The sequence below is a fragment of the Desmodus rotundus genome, chromosome 8 (assembly GCF_022682495.2).
Source record: "Desmodus rotundus isolate HL8 chromosome 8, HLdesRot8A.1, whole genome shotgun sequence".
Taxonomy (NCBI): domain Eukaryota; kingdom Metazoa; phylum Chordata; class Mammalia; order Chiroptera; family Phyllostomidae; genus Desmodus; species Desmodus rotundus.
The window spans coordinates 217396-234723 of record NC_071394.1 but is presented as its reverse complement, the minus strand read 5'-3'; the positions used below and the strand labels follow the sequence as shown (position 1 = coordinate 234723).

At 56.3% G+C, this 17328-nt stretch overlaps 1 protein-coding gene across 3 annotated transcripts in view; it reads right to left on the bottom strand.

Annotated features, from left to right (window-relative positions):
• Positions 1-16169, bottom strand: part of ARHGAP39 (Rho GTPase activating protein 39) — a 56871-nt gene extending 40702 nt beyond the window's left edge. For all 3 annotated transcript variants that reach the window (XM_053930074.1, XM_053930076.1, XM_053930075.1), the window contains exon 1: positions 16008-16169. The gene's annotated coding sequence lies outside the window, so the exon portion shown is untranslated. The remainder of the gene's footprint in view (positions 1-16007) is intronic.
• Between the last annotated feature and the right edge of the window lie 1159 nt (positions 16170-17328).

Here is a 17328-nt window from a genome sequence, read left to right as displayed (position 1 = left end):
AAAATGCAGATGGAGCACCTGCGCCTCCTGTGAGCTCACCTCCCTCACCAGACCCCTACGCCAGGTTATCCCACGCCCAGCCAGACCCCAGGCCCAGCTCTGTCAAATCCACATTGTCACTGGTGTCCCTGAAAGTCCTCCTCAGTAAGCAGAAACAGCCCTGCTCAAAGCTCTGCCTTTCGCTCCTCCCGGCTGGCTGACATCCTCCTCTGACTTAGATCTTGTTCCCTCTTTTTCATTCCTTTTGTTCATTCCAGTGAGTTTCAGGGAAGGAAGAGAATAAACAAGGGTTGACTCAGCTGCGGTCTCCAGAAGGCCTGAGGTCCACTCTCAATGCTGTTTTCATGAGCTTCCCCGCTGTGAACAAGGAGTGATCTCAGTTTCCCGGCTGAGAGCTGGGCTCTGGGCAGCAGGCACAATGCCCCATTCTGCGCCGGGCAGGGCAGCTGGCATTTCCGCATCACGCCTCTGCTGCAGCTGCTCTCATCGCCTGCCCTGCTCCACAGGACAGCCGCCCTGACCATTGAAACTGTGACAACCCATCGTCAAGTCATGGAACAAGACCAGCTTCCAAACCTCCCTGGGGGCCATGTCAGCCCCACCCACAGGGCAAGGACACTGAAGATGGGCCTGCCCGGGAGCCCCCGGGAAGCTGCTACTCTGGGAATGGCCCTTAGCTTCTGCCTGGTGCCCAGAGTCACAGGCCAGGCAGTCAGGATGCACACAGCGCTGGGCCCACAGCCATGCTCCTGCCATCCCTGCCTTCCTGGACTTCTCTCACCAGCGAAACGGCAGCAGAGGCGCCTGCGGGACTGTTTAGAGAGAACAAAGTATCTGTCCAGATGCCAGTGGTCGGAACAGAGAAGCTGGCTCGTGACCAGGAGCAGTGGACACCAAGGTCCCGGCTTGTTCCCAAGTCCCTACAAGAGAGCACAGCGTCGCCCCACTGGGCTCTGAGACACACACCAGTGGCCAGGAAAGGCTAGTGATGGGGGGACAGCAGCTCTCAGCCTGCAAGGCTGTGCTGATGCAAACACAGTCCCACCTCCTAGTGCCCACAGGGTCAGAGGTCACCATGTCATCCCTCTCCACTCCTCCAGCTTGGCTCCCCCACCCCACCTGACGACTTAGGGACTTCAGCATGGGTGCCGAGGGCAGCACAGTGACCTCAAGCACCAGGACAGAGGGAGACCTGGGTCCCCAGGGGAAAGAGTCAGCAGCACTTTGTGGCAGAGGATGTTATTACTGAAATCTCACTGTGATTGTTTAAAAATACCCAATATTAGGACAATGCCTTCTGCTCATGACTACATCCTCAATCCCCAATCCTTTGTTCAGTGAATCAGCAAACACTAAATGAAATAACTGGCTGATTTCTCAACAGAAGGACCCTTTAGAATGAAAACATGGCTTAAGAGAGTGGCAGGCAAAGAAGGTGAGAAACACACAGGCCAGGCCACAGGGGCAGAGTTCTCCCCAACGGCACCCTCTGGCCAGGGCAGAGGAAGCCCACAGGGCACGAGGCGACTCAGCAGCTGGGCTCACCTCAAGCCACAGCTGCTGGAAGGAGGTGCCCAGGAAAAAGCGAGGCATCGAGAGGAAAAGAAAAGTCCTAAAATCACATAGAAAAACTGAAAATACAGACCTGGCTGGTGTGGCTCAGTGGACTGAGCGCCTGCCGGCAGACCAAAAGGTTGTCAGTTCAATTCCCAGTTGGGGCACGTGACTGGGTTGCAGGCCAGGTCCCCAGTTGGGGGCATAAGAGAGAGGGCAGCTGATCAATGTTTTACACATCGATGTTTCTCTCCCTTTCTTTCTTCCCTCTTTCCCCTCTCTCTAAAAATAAAATTTAAAAAAGTTTTAACTGAAAATACAGAGAAGGGCTGTTATCAGACAGCCCGCCCCACCTCCAGCACCCAGGCAGTGCCTGGTCTGTGACCTGAGGTGACCCGAGCTTATGCTTCCTGACAGTGGGGGCTAAGCCACCGTTTTCTCGTGCTCGGTCCATTTCCTTTCTATAGTTTTATGCTCTGCTTTCATCATCTGCATTTATTTAAGTTGTATTTTCAATAAAGTAGTTTAATTTCTATCAGTGATCACTGCAACTTTTCTCATGAAGTCCTGAAGCCTGTATTTCTCCACTTCTCAGCTGTGCCTAGGTCACTTCCCACCTGTCGGTGCAGGTGGGAGGTGGGCTCCTGGGGGTTGCAGTGTGGAGGAGAGGCCTGCCACTCTCCCGACCCTCCCTCCTGCTCAGTGACCTCGTGCGAGCCTTCGAGACAGAACTGAGCTGCAGGCACAGCACCTCTGTGGACTCTTCCCACATGAGGCTTGGACGGCCGCCCTGCCCTCCACCTCAGTCCTCACCCACAGATGAGCAGAGTGGCCCGGGGTCACTCGCTGGCCACACCTGGCCTGTGCTGACGCTTGGAGCCTCAGGTGAGAGAGCAGGGCAGCTGGCAGTTCAGGGCACAGACAGAGCAGGACAAGATGCTGCTGCCTGCACTCCATGTTCTGGGGCTGCCAAACCACCATCTGGGCCTCCTGCCATCTCCCTGTCCCCACTGTGGGAAAGTTCCAGTCGTGAGTGGGAGAGAAGGTCTTTGATGCCAACTTCCCACGCAGGCTCCGGAACAGAAGACACTCTGTGCTGGCTCCTCGCAGGTCTGTGCTGAGAACGAGCCCCAGGAAGCTGCAATCTGCTCCTGGAACCTGGCAGTGCTCCTCCCACAGACGAGGCAGCCGCGTCTGCTCCTCACGCCCCAGCGAGCATGTGTGCACGCACACATGACAGCAGGCTGTGACCGTGTGTGGACGTGTGTGTGTGAGAGAGAGAGAACACATGTGAGCATGGTGTGACCACGTGGGCATGGGTGTGAGCACACGAGTACACATTGTGGCCGTGTGTGGACATGGGTGACTGTGTGTGGGCACATGCAAGCACAATGTACTGTGTGTGGACATGTGTGACCAACAGCCACAGGCCCAATGGGTCCAGAGCGGCCCTCCCTGTGTGCTGCTCCTCACTTGCTCTGGGTCATGCTCCACCACAGTGGGGACCCCTGCACTTGGCCCCGCCTCTGACATCTCCAGGAGCTCCTTCCACACCTGTGACCTGGAGAAGGGGAATGAATGGGGCCACGGCAATGGCGGGGCATCCTGAGACTCCCCACAGTCCACAGCCACCATGCATCACTCAGGTGGGGGTGAGCAAAGGGAACATTAAACAGCAGCCATCAGAGACAGGGACCACTCCCTAGGGGGCTGGACCCTTACACCCTGTGAGAGATCTGACTCACTCTGGAAGGCAGTGCTCCAGAACACAGCCCCTCACCCATCCCCATGTCCCTGTCCCCCAAGGGGGGGGACACTTCTCAAATGCAGTGGACAATTCCTACAAACACACAAGACCACGCAGCTGAGCAGAGCCCAGCGGAAGAGGATGTGCAGCCACATGGTGAGAAGTGAACCCAGAGAGGCAGAGCTGAGAACAACGACCAGTGTCGCGTCTAAGGTCGGCTAGACTCCCTTTCAGAAAGAGGAGTGACATAAGTGCTTTTCCAACACAGCACCAAGAGCAGGACTTCCCACCCCCAGACCCTGGGAGCACGAAGGAGGGTGGGCTGGGAGCCGGAGTAAAAGAACATTTTCAGTCAAAACTACACGGACAGGCTGGTTCAATGAGCAGTCACACAAGTTGTTCTCGGGTCCAAAGGAGAGCAGAGCCTTTGTTAAGGCTCACTGTGAAATTTCATCAATATCAGAGGAGAATAAAACGAAACAGAAACTTTTAATGCAACAGAACGCAGCGCAGAAAAACGTCAGGAAGAGCATGGAACCAGAAAATGCAGTTCTTGGGGGATGGAACACTGGGTCTGCGCAGCACCCCAGGCATAGCAGGGCCTCGGGGGGCTGCACCCTCCATCAGCAATGGGATCCGCGGGGCTGCTACTGCCTCTGGGGGGGTCCCTTCCAGTTACTTGCTAGAGTTTCCAGAAAGCTGTTCATAAGCCCAAGAAACATTTCACCAACTCTGACTGTCATAGGATTTTTCCTGCCAAGTCCCAGTTACAGAAGGGCCAGTGACGTCCCGGAAGGACCAAATGCCGGACCAATGGGAGGACCAGGAGCACGCTCACAGCTCTAAGGCCTCTGAATTGGCCGGAGAACAGAAAATATAACATTTAGGTTCAGATTTTGATAAATGAATTCTGCACGTTAAGACATCTGGGGCAGCCACTATGGAAGCTGAGTGAATGAATTCCAATCCAGCAAATGAGGAAAAAAAATCAATCCAAAAGAAGTTAAGAAAGGAGGAAAAAGCAACCTGTCCTAGATGACAGGAAAACTAGAACACAGAGATGGCAGAGTAACTCAAACATAAGAATCGTATTAAATGAAAGGGACCAACGGTCTGATGAGGCAAACGCTGTCAGACAAGACTGTTAAAGCTCCAGACATGTGCTTTACACCAGGCACATGTACAACAGGGTGTGAAATTCTGGAAGTCAGGAAGGGACAAGCTACACTGATGAGAAAGTGCAGCTCCGTGAGTATTGGGCAGAGGCGCTGCGACAGACAGGCCACCACACCCTAGCAAACAGGAGCTGACAGAAGAGAGGCTCGGCTAACCAGGCTTCACCTTGGGGCGCACGTGGGCTCTTTCTACCACCCACGGGACATTCCTGAAAACTAACCACATAACAAGGCCGCAGGTGAGTGCTCAAGAAATGTCCAAGGACAGGCTGTCCGCTGCACTTCCCGTCCCAGGACTGCTGGCAGACGCACACACAGAACCAGCACCACGCCGCCCAGGGAAGGGCCCGAATCCGGCTTCTGCGCTCATGAAGACAGCCTGCCAGAGGGAAAAAGGAGGAACATGGATGACGTGCTCCCAAAGCTAGCAGCCTCAGGCACCAGAAGGCTCCCGGGACAAGCACGTGTCACCGACAGGCAAGGTCGCAGCTGCCGGATAGACAGGAGCCCAGACCCACCGCCCCCTGCACAGTCTCTGCAGCACAGGCCCTGGGGGGCTGACCACAGCGCTGCACTGCACAGGGAGCTTCGAGACAGCGTGTCCTCATCAGGGTGCGGATCTGCACTCGATGTGCGGTGTGTGACCAAGCTGCTGGGTGACTGGAGAATAAATCACCACAGGGACAGCCTTCTTATGTGCAGTCGCAGCCACCCCAGTGAACGGTGACGCAGGGCCGGGAGGGGCAGCAAGCATCACACCCATAGCACACTGGGCTTGAGCTGGAGCATGCCCCCTTTCCCTTCAGAGCACCCAGGGAGATGAGCCGGCCGCAGAACAGCCTCTAACACCTGCTGCATACCGGAAGTGGCAGCTGTACTTGCCTCGCCTCACAGGACAGAAAGTGGGGCTTAGGAGGCAGAACCCTAGGTCCCATTGTTAAAAAGCGAGTGTCTGAACTTAAGTTCCACAGCTCCTTGCTGCTCCCCCCGGGCCCAGCCAGCACCACAGGGGCTGGGCACACCTGTCTAAGCTTCTGTCACCTCCCCTCTTCTCGAGAACCCCTTCCCTGGGGCCTTCCAGGTGTCTGAGTGCCCCCCTGCATCCCCTCACCAGGGAGAGTACAGAGCCAAGGAAGCGAAAGCAACCCCTGCCTGCTGAGAGCACCAGCTTTTGGGCCACTTTGTCCACAGTGGGGAGAGGCTTCTCAAAAAAAACACGAGGAAGCAGAAACAAAACGTGAGGCAAAGGAGAAAGGCCACGTGGCACTTGGATCCAGTCCCCCCTGAAGCCAGTCCCTCATGAAGGAGCCAAGTTAGGGGACAATGGATCCCTTATCACTCAAGCTGGCCACAGCTGGTAATCAGCAGCGCCTTCCTGCTATGTAGCCCCCACAGCTGCTGCTGGAAGAGCAGGGGAGGGGAGAAGGGAAGGGCACAGGAGGGAGGAGGGCACATGAGAGTCTCAATTCTGCCCCTTCTCCAACTGAGGACACAGACCCACCTCCTGGGTAGGTGCTGCCTGCTCCCTCTCTAAGCCCGACTCCCAACACGGTGCATGGAGCCCTACTTCCCTGCACCTCAACCCTGCTGCTGGGCGAGGGGAAGCACAGGCTCTGCCCCACCACATCTCAGCCGCACGCCCTGTCAGGCACCCTCCCTGGAGGCATGGGCTCACTCTGAGTGTGCGTGTCATCTGCTGCGCCGGTGCTGCCTCCTGAGTCTGTGTGGTGTTCCGTGTAACAGAGCTTCCCCTTTCACTGCAGCCCATGCGCGGCCCCTAACAGGTGGCAGCCCCAGTGGCAGGCCCAGGGGGGTGGGAGGCGCTGGACTGGCCCTGTGAGGGGAGGCGGCCCAGGCACTTCCTCCACAGGTCCAACAGCTCGTCTGCAGCCGTCTCTGTGGCAGCTCCGGAAGAGGCCCGAGCCTTGGATACGAGTTTAGAAGAGATCAGCATATGACAGGAATTCCACTTTTCCTAATCAGTGTGTTTGCAGGCACGAGTGGATGGGCTCACCAAGGGGCCCGGGCAGCAAGCCAGGGTGAGATGAACGCGCAGGGAAGGCTGAGGGTGCTGGTGGCCTGGAGACGGGCCCCGGGGGATGGGCTCGAGAGCAGGCAGGAGGGACAGCAGAGTGCTAGCCTGGGGAGCAGGTAAAAAGCCAGCTGTTTCAAGCTGTGCAGACGTCAGCAGGTGTGCACTGGCAGGCAGAGCTGGTCCAGGGAGACAACGGGGGGCATGGGACCTGATTTCAACTGAAAACTCAAACACTTCTCACTGAGAGGCATGAGCTGGAGCTCTGACAGCTCCCAGCCTGCTGGAGACGACAGCCCAGTGCCCCCCCCTCCCCCCCCCCCCCCCCCCGCCCGCCCCGGCCACGCCGACGTGGGCCCAGAAACTGCTTGGCCAAGCTCTCTCACCACGCTGGTGGCCCCTCTCCCCACCAGCACTCTGCAAGAAGCCGCCTGGTTTGAGTGCGGCCCAGAAAACAACGGGGCTCCTCAAGAACCGCCTTCCAGTGCCCCCAGCTGAGCCCTGACGTCCACCCTCCCCGGGCCTGACCACTGAGGTGGCTGTCAGCACATTCGGAGTGAGCAGTGTGGCTGGAAGGGACAGCAGGAGGGGACAGCCAAGGTGACCGAGGGGCCGGACAGAGGTGGAGCAGGTGAACAGAGTGCACAGGCCCCCAGACGACCAACCCGCAGAGCGGTGAGCCAGGGGCCGCGACGAGGTGCCCGGTGCTCCCACTTCTGCCTGTGGGGGCGCCACCTCTCCGTCTGTGAGAGCCTTTTCCTGGCTCTCATTTCTTCTTTCTGTCTTTCTTTTTTAAAATCCTCACGCAAGGGTATTTTCACTGATCTTAGAGACAGGAAGGAAATAGGCGGGGTGGGGAGGGGGAGAAGAAGAGAGGGGGAGAGAAAAGGGGGGGGAGAGAGAGAGAAAGAGAGAGAAAGAGAGAGAAAGAGAGAGAAAGAGAGAGAAAGAGAGAGAGAGAGAGAGAGTGAAACATCAATTGGTTGCCTCCCATGCATGCCCTGTCCAGAGATTGAGCCCGCAGCCTTTTGGTCTATGGGATGATGCTCCAACCCACTGAGCCCCCCTGGCCAGGGCTCTTCCTTCTTCTTCCTGAAAAAGGGTAGGTGGGAGGTAAATTTGAAAACACCTTTATCTATTTGGCAGTTGCCTGATCATTTGTGGGGCAGAGGGCACATTCTCAGGGTCTGGACAGCGCTTCCCAGGTTCCCTGCTGACAAGAGCCCCCCAACCTGCTGGGCCTCTGCCCTGAACCTCCCAGACCAGCCTCTGCTGGTTCCTTTTAGTTCCTATTGTCCACCTGTCTTTCTGCTCCTGCTGTGGGTGATGGCATCCACTTCATCTACCTGCAGATCAGGCCTCATTCCTGCTCTGAGGTTCTTGTTCTGTTCTCTGTTCCTTTCTTCGCAATGCCCTGCATTGAGAGAGCTCCCTGCACAGCCTCTGCTTCCTGCAAGCTGGTCTGTGCCTGTCGGAAGCTGGGCTCTGAGTCTGGTGGAGTCACAGGGTGGAACGTGACTCTGACCTGCGCAGGGCAATTCTGACGTGTGCTACAACAGCTGCACCTGTTTCCATACCTCTGTCTCCTCCAATTCACTCCTGACACTCAGCCCGTGTGGCCAGTGGTCAGCCTGGTTGGCCACTGCCTTGCCCCAGGCTCGTACCCTGAGGGCCCCTCTGCATGTCTGTTCCCTGCCCCAACTTAGCTGCAGGAGGCAGGCACCTCATCCTACAGACCAGACCCAGCACCACTTCCCGGAGCTCTGCAAGATGAAGGACTGAGAGACACAACCACCAACCACATTCCCACCGCCCTGTGCCACCAGCATGCGTCTTCCTCCTACAGCAGACCCCCAGCCCTGGTCCCTCGCTGGCTCACTTGCTGGCTGGGGAGGCAAGGCAGGGTCACCAAACACAGGGTCCTCAGACCAAGTAGTGCCAACTCCAGCGTGAAAGTCCCAAAAGCTGGTGCTTGCTCTTTAAGGACCCACAGCCAGTGTGAGGTGCACCCTGCGTCCTGCCTCATCCCCCACGGGGACCACCACACAGAGCTCGAGGGGCACTGATTGAGGCCCTGCCCACAGCGTTTCCCAGCAGGCTCTTGCCAGTGATTTCTGTTCTGATTGAAAACAGAACAGCTCAAGTGAACAGCATCTTCATGTAAGCTCTCGTGTGTTCCGGAAAGGAGAGGACGGGGAGGGGCGGGGCCTCTCGCAGAACCACTGCCTGGGCACAGCCCCCCCCCAGGGGGTGGGCACCACTGGTATCACTGGTGGCCTGACTATGGCAGACGGCCATGCCAGGTGAGGGATGCTCCCTTCAGCCTCGCACTCACCTGCTGACCTCTGACTGGCCCATCCCTGCCTCACTGGACGCCCCAGCACAAAGTGCTCCGGGAAGTTCCACCACCCCACGGCCACTCCTGCTTCGTGCAGCCCCTTCCACCTGAGGCGCACAGTTCCTCTGCCTGGTTAACACACTTAACAACTCAGTCACACATACCCCACCTTTCTGGATAAGACACCCCCTCCCCCAGAAAGGCCACTTAAACTCCACATTCCCAACTGAGGCTAGAAGTCACCCCTGGGGTCTCCCCAAGACCCCACACACACCTCCACCTCTGCTGTGCAGGTGAGATTATCACAATCCACTCCTGTGTGTCCCCCACCAGGAGTCTGGTCTGCCTCCATGTCAAGACACCTGAGTGGCAAGTGGCTGGCACACGGCGGGAGACAGCGGGAGGAACGTGGGCGAGCCTGGAAACACAGACCAGATGTCAAGTCCTGCCAGACCGATGCAGGCGGGCTCTACTCTACCCTTGAGTGAGCCCTGCCCTGGGCCGCAGCGGCCGTGGCAGGAAGGCTGCACCAACAGGAAGCTACTACTTCTTGGGCTTCTCAGAGTCTGAAGCACTAGGAATCCTACTAGCACAGCTGAATTTTAAATATAAAATAAAAGGCTGACACTGCAATTAAGTAGAAAAACAGCTTCTAGAGTCCAGAAGCTGCTTCCCCTTACTAGTGACCTGCGAGGCCTGATGCACAAACACCATGAGACCTGCCGGAGGGCCTGGCACTGCCTATGCCTCATCACCGTCCACACTGCCAGGAGGAGCATGCTGGCTGCCACAGAAATCCCCAGAAACGGCTGAAGGGACCCTAACAGAAAGCCACAGCCAGTGTGCCAGTGTCTGAGGGACAACCTTGCTGTGAAGCTCCACAGTGAAGAAAGCACCAGCCACTCTGATCAGCGCTGGGACCTCTAGCAGCTCCAGGAAAGGATAGAGAAAAGCAGCAGAACAGAACGGGGTGCAGCCAACAAGGAAAACAAGTTTTCGGGGTCCAGGCCTGAGCCCCCGCACCCTGGCAGCCAGCAAGGGCTTTGAGCCAGGTGACCCTTCTGTCCACACACCAGGGCTGTTCCCATGGCAGCTGTCTACACTTGGGGTTTGTCTCGTCTTCAACAAGTCCACAAGAGGACTGAAAACGGGCTCTGCTGCCTGCCAGCTCCTCAGTGTGAAAATTAATGCTTTAAAACTTCATGCACATCTAATGCTCAGTATTTCATAGGCTCCTCTGAAACTCAACCTTGCCTCAGCCTCACAACACCCCTGGAAAATACACAGGACAAATATAACCTAGGCCACAGACAGAGCTGAGGCTTGGCGGGTCATGTGCACCAGTCAGGACTGAGTCAAAGTCTCACTCATCTCTTTGGCACAGGGACCACTGGGCATCGCCTCGCCCAGCATCTGAGAAACTGATCAGGGACCCATTGTCTGGCTCCCCTGCTGCCCACTGGGCTTCTCCCCACAGTCCCAGGACTGCATCAACACCGAGGCCCTCCGCAGGCTCCGAGCACCCTGGAATGCAGGAGAACTCTGGGGCTAAGGAAAGGACCAGGATGGAGTTCCTACTGGGACAGACTCCAGGGAGGGTCAAAGGCCCTGAAGGAGATGCCTGAGCTTTGCTTTTTTGTGGGGAGGAGGGAACACGGAGCAGGGCTGGGCTCGGCAGCACTCGGCTGGTGTCGCTGGAGAGCAGAGCATGAGTCGGAGCATGCAGGGCCTTGGAGAGCAGTCTAGGAGGCACGGGGAGCCAGGGAGGAGTGCTGGGCAGGGGAGTGACCCGCAGGACACACTCTGGGCCTGCTCCTTGGCCAGGCAGACTGGCCATGGGGCTGTCCTGTGCACCAAAGGGTGCTGAACAGAGCGGCACCCCTCCCAGTTCGAACAACTGCAAGCATCTCCAGACAAATCGCCCCTGAGTAAGAACCACTACTCTGCACACATCGCCTGCGCAGCTCTGTGGAGCAGAGGGAGCTCACCCAGGAAGCATGGCCATAATGCCAAAAGGACTGGCACGGCCGCTGCCTGGCCAGTGGCCCTGGTGACAGAGGAACAATGGATTTGGTAACTACTTAGGAGGTACATGAGCAAGACCCAGAGCAACAGGATTTGGCAGTCAGGGGAAAACCCAGGATGCCAAGCTTGCAGGTAGTAACCAAGCAGACGGTGGTCCCCACACCGAAGGGCAGAGCCCAGAAAGTGGAGAATGAAGGGCCTGAGAAGCATGAAAGGCTGCAGCTGGTCCCAGGATCCCCCGCTGAGCAGGGAAGGCTGCCTAGCTCCCTCACCTGGCTGAGGCTGCTCAGAGCATGGAGCAGGCTTGTCTTCTCCAGGGTGGGGGTGGGAGCAGGGGCCACAGTATGGTCTCCAATATTTGCTCAATCCTTCAACATAAGAGGGCTGTACATCCTCCATCCTGCCCCTGGCCATGGGATTTCCGGCTCCCTCTAGGGAAATTGCATCCACCCCCTCCCCCTGGTGGTGGGCTGGGCTAGGTGACCCGCTTTGGCCTGTGGAAACTGAGCCGTGAGCTGAAGCTTGAAGACAGTTTCTGCCACTCTCTGGCATAAGAATAGCATGATCCACATAAGGGCCTGTTCTAGGTCCAGGAATGGACTCTCAGAAAAGAGTCACAAGCAAAGGGAATGTGAACAAGAAATGGTGTTGTAAGCTACTAAAGTGTGGGGGTAATTTGTAACCGCGGCCTTCCCCAGAGAAAGGTGTCCAATAAACTTCCTGAATCGGATCTCTCCCTTCTCCAATCCATCCTACAGGTCACTGCCAGTCAAATGTTCCCCCATTTTGTCAGGACTTCCCTGCTCGCAGACCCGAGCGGCTCCCTATTAGCTAGAGAACTACAATGTAAGGTCTGTCACCTGAACTCAAAGACATTCACGTTATAATCCTTAGGCCCTTATATTCCTCACACACCCTCACACCCCACAAACCACACGTAGCCCAGCCTCACACCTTCGCCCCCAAACCTGAAACACCTTCCTCTGTGGTGCTACCATGCCCCCCTCTCTCCCCCCAGTGCACAAGGTTTGGCTGGAAGACCATCCCTTACTTGAAACCTTTCCTAACACCAGAACTCCACCTGTAACACTTCCCCTCCGAACTTCTAGAGCAGGGGTGTCAAACTCATTTTCACTGGAGGGGGGAACCACGTCAGCCTCACAGTTGCCTTCAAAGGGCTGAATGTAATTTTAGGACTGTTTAAATGTAACTACTCCTGAACAGTTAAACGAGAGCTCGGTACTGCTGCCGGGTAGAAACAAGGCGCCAGACTGGATAAAACTAGGTGGAGGGCCAGATTTGGCCAGCAGGCCTTGTGTCTGCACCTGTGTTCTAGAGCCCTTTTCTGTAAATGGGCCACACAGTAAATAGTGTAGGCTTTGTGGGCCATAGTCTCTGAAGCAGGCAGTCAGTTCTGCCAAAGCAGCCACAGGCAAGTACAAAAGTGAAGGGGTGGCTGTGTTTCAATAAAACTTTATTTATAAAGACAGGCAAGGGGCCTGCCAGTGGCTGTCGCGCAGACTCTGGTCTGGAGCACCAAGTGCAGGGCTCACGGTCTTAACAGACTTCTTTTCGAGCTCCTTCAAACAACAGTGTGCCGCACGTCTGTGGGGCTACAGTATACACACACCTAACAACATATGTTAGACATTCAGTTAGAAAGTACTGCATTAATGGTACTTAGGAAACACTACAGGATATTGAAAACCATTCCTAATACTGAATTCCTAGCATGGTTTTCCCAAAGACTTCAAAGAAAGTAGAAGAAATCCACACCAATGTTGAACCGACAAAAATTCTACCGGGGGGAGCATAATAATGGCCAATAAGCTCTTTTCACAACGTACAAACTTCGTCAAAGACAGTTATGAGTTGGAGGTTAGCAATAAGCTTGTGGATGGTGGGATGCCACTCCTATTATCAAAGTTCTCAGACATATGATGATAAAAGTCATTTATGTCACCATCACATTTTGGGATCCTGAACAAGATGGCAGGCACTGCTGAGGAACTCAAATTTCAGGGAAACACAGAGCCCTGCAAAATATCGGCCCCAGAAAGCCTGAGACAGGAGCATGGCAGCATAGGAGTGAACCAGGCTACAGGCCCAGGTGAGGAGGTCCATCTCAGCAGGCGCAACAGCGTGGCCAGAGGATGGAAGTCAGGGTCACTCATGACCTTCGGGAGCACGGCAGAGCTGCCAGATAACATCAAGGACAAGTCCCAAAGGCTGGAAGAAGGCACACAGAAGCAGGTACAGGAGGCAGCAGAGAAGGCCAAGAACTGAGGGTGTGGACTCTACTTTGGGGAGCAAGAAAAGTAACAGAAGGAACCTGGGAGCAAGCAGGCAGGCAATCCAGTTCGTTCTGCCAGAGGCGCCTGCCAGGCCCAGCACTGCATGCAGGCTGTGCACCAAGGCTGTGCTTCTGAGACAGGACACTCACAGAGCGATCTCGGAGACACATGGGGCAAGACCCACAGCAAATGACCCAATGACCACTGGGCATGGAAAGGCACAGCAAAAGGGTTTTGCTAGTAAAATTAGATATCTCAATACGAAAAATATATCATACAGATGTTTTTTTCAAAATCATGAGGAACCTGGAAGAAGCCCAACCAGACACTGTATTTGCTGTTATTAAATTGCTCAAGGACAGTCCGCCCCAGCACACACGCAGAAGAGAAGGCTGTGATGGACATTTTATTTTTATTTTTTAAATATTTTATTTATTTATTTTTAGAGAGAGGGGAAAGGAGGGAGGGAACGAGGGAAACATCGATGTGTGGCTGCCTCTCGCAACCCCCCCACTGGGGAATTGAACCGGAAACCCTTTGGTCCACAGGCTTGCACTCGGTCCACTGAGCCACACCAGCCAGGGCTTATTTTTATTTAAAAAAAAAAAGACTTTATTAATTTTTAGAGAGAGGGGAAGGGAGGAGAAAGAGAGGGAGAGGAAACATTGATGTGGGACAGAAACATCGATAGGTTGCCTTTTACGCACCCCCAAATGGGAACCTGGCCCGAAACCCTGGCCCGGAACCCGTGGCCTTCCATTCACAAGTCAGGGCTCAGTCCACTGAGACCCACCAGCCAGGGTGGGATGGACATTTTAAAATCTTGAGATATTTTAAAGTTTGCCCACAAATGCTGTTTCATTACCATTTGTTCTGAACATTAAACTTTCTCACCTTAAACCCCACAAATGCCAAAAGATTCAACTTAAAGCGGAAGGGTTTCCGCTTACCCTCAGTGTCTCAGCGACAAAGGAGATGACAGGTAGTTGTGTAGGGTAAGTCTGAGATCCTTTCCCTAGACCTGAGAAAGAGAATCGGCTCCTCGGGAAACATGGGGAATTTTCCACTAAGTCCAATTTCTTCCAACCGTTTAGCAAGGCAGAATGTCACAGCACTGGTAAACCCAAGTTCTCACTTCCTGTTGCTTATGTCATTACTGTTACTCAGAGTTTGTTAAAAAGTTACCTTTTCTATCACAAGGATAACACCATGAAGTGTAACTATGGCTTGGGTAGTTTAATTCCAACACAGAATCACCCAAGAACTGCTCTACACTTCATTTCTGTCAGCAACAATCCCATCGATTCTCCAGGGCAGTAAGAGCTAGATGTTCCAGTGGCTCACTATAGAAGCTTCCATTTTCTAAAAGTACTTTTAAACAGTTCTGTATAATAACTTATCTAAGTACATGAGATTTGTTCCTCCTATACCTCCAAGAAGACTTGCTTCTCCAAATACGGCCCCACCTTGTTGTGGGTGTAAGAAACAGGAGCCACAGATTTGATGCTAGGGGCCCACAGCAAATGCACCTGGAAACCACACCTTGGCAATGATAACACCCTGAATTTTGTGAACGCTGACAATGCACCAGGCACAAAGCGTTTTACAGCCTCTAGGATGTGCTGAGTCCCCAGCGCAACCCTAGGAGGCCAGTCGGACTGGTGCTCCCATTTCACAGTTGAGGAACCAAAGGCACTGAGTACAAAGGCAGTAAACTGAAGAGTCACGACCCAGAGGCAGGCAGTCTGGCTCCAGAAGCCACCCTCCTCTCCACTCTCCTCCAGCCTCTAGGGAAGACAGCTGACGAGGAGACCGGCCGGCAGCCTCTGCTCATTCACTGAGCCAGCGTCTGCGGGTCACCGAGTCGGCCAGGACGCTTTACGGAATGAGTCTCCTGGCTTTACAGTCACACCTCCTATCAAATCTCCTTCCCCTTCCCCCAGCGAGGAGAAACACACCTTGCTCATTGTGAATGGGGAGCCGCCGACCGGGAACCACCTGCTGTTTGCAGAGGCACCCAGGACCTGCAGGGTTCCATTCCCCTCACAGGCTTCAAAGACAAATCTCCTATTGTCTGCCCCGCGGGAGGAACACGAGCCCTGCAACTGTAGGTTTCTGCAGAGGTCACTGGAGGTTCGGTTAAACCACGCGACACTGAAGGGTTGGGGGGATGGGGCGCCGCATTTTCGCTGGTGAAGGCTGCGCAGCGCCCACAGCAGCTGTGGTGGGAGCCGCAAGTTACACACCCACAGCTGCCGCGGCCTCGCAGCCGTCCGCACGTTTCAGATGAAAGACGTCCTGACCCCCAAGACCACCGCCTGCCTCGCGCGCGGCCCTCCGCACGCAACACCCTCCGCCCACATCACTCCTGCAACCCAGAAGCAGCCGAAGGAATCCCACTCCGGAGGGCGGCCGGGAGGGAGGCGGGGCGCCCCAGCCCACCCTGCTGCAAAGGCCAGGTCCGCGGGGCTCGGCGGCCACGGCCAGCACACGCGTGTCCGCCGAACCGGACAAAGCCGAGCGGCCCCGCACCCGCCCCGACGGCACCCCGGAAAACCGCGCCGACGCCCCGAGCTCAGGCCCTGCAGTGCACTCACGCCCACCCTCGGGCCGGGCACATTCACGCCCACTCGCGCCCACCTCACACGCCTGTCCCGCGTGGCCCGAGACCCTCGCCGCCCGCCCCCGCCCGCCCCCGCCCGGCCTCTCCCGCGCCCAGCTGCGGTCCCACCCGTCCCCTCAGTAGCCGCGGGCCCGGATCCTCGCGCGGTCGGGCGGGGGCCGCAGCGCCGGCCTCTCCGCCATCTTCCCGGCCCGCACCGCCCACCGCCCGCGCTCTCACCAGCCGGCTGCACGAGAGCCGCAACGCCACAGACCCTCATCCCGGCCCGCGTGCAGCGAGGGAGCTGCCCGCGGTTCTCCCGTTGCCGCCACCGCCCGGTCCGCGTCCTCCGCCGCCGCCGCCGCCACCGGCCCAGTGAGCCGCGGCCGCGCGTCCTCCCGTCACCAGCGCAACCCCCCGCCTCCGGCCCCGCCCCCTTGCCGACCCGCGCCCGCCGCCAGGGGGCGCCGCCGCCGCTGGTCCTGTGCGCGTGCGCCGGCGCACGGCACGCCGGGAGCCAGGAGCTCGGGCGGTCTGGCCCTTCCCATAAGGCTGGCGCTGGTTGTGGGGCGGCGGGGGGGCGGGCGAGGGGAGGGTACCGCTCCTGGGCTAGCACCCACTCGGGTGCCGCGGTTGGCAGGCTGGCCTCTCCATTCTGCTGTCCCCTCCAAGCCGTCCCACGGGAAATTCCAGCGGCCGGGTCAGTGAGCGAACCAGCAGCCGGCGTCGCAGGGGCAGGAGCAGGATGAACGTCCCGGCGGCTATTCCTGCATTTGCCTGCAGAGAACAACCAGGCGCCATCCGACCTGCGCTTCGGTCACGCGTGAATTTTTCAGACCTGCCCCTCATCACTCCCCTGGAGCCAAGCCTTCTTCCTCAGGGACTGCTCCTGTCCCAGAGCCGGCCCTCACCTTCCCCACCCTCTCTGCAGCCAGTGTGGATTCTTTCTAAACGAGTTCATCTCAGTCCCCCACTTCAGGTGTAAGAGCCGGTTGACTCCAGGACGGCTACACCTGGTTCTCCACCTGGCGCTGCTGCGAGGCGGCGGCGGGCGGGGTGCCCAGGAAGGGGTTTAGATTCCCGCTCCAGGACCCGGTCTCCTCTTTCTAGCTGGAAATGGCCCAGTAAACCCTTTCTTCTAAAACGGCATTCAGCCCTGGAAGTTACAGTTTTTGTTTTTTACACCTGTAATTTGTTAGATAAAATGGGCAGTCTGTATCCTCCATGTCTATCATTTTGTTTTCTTGCTCTGTCATCTTAGCTCTTGGTAATTGCTCACTTTCGTCTTTACTAGTGCCCTCTTTAGCACTTTCTAATCTGCGTTTCGCCTGTTCGATCTTTTTAACATTGTTACCTACATTCATTTCCAGAAGGTGTATTTGACTTCCAGTTGTAGGGAAATGGAAGCTGAGCAGCCTGAAACTCACACAACAGAACACTGAAGCCCACACCACCCATCCTGTGGCCACTCCGTAGTCCTGTCATCACAAGAAACTGCAAAGAGCTAAAAGCTCAATTTCAAAAGCCCTGGGTTGAGTTCCCCATCCTGTCCTGCAGCTCA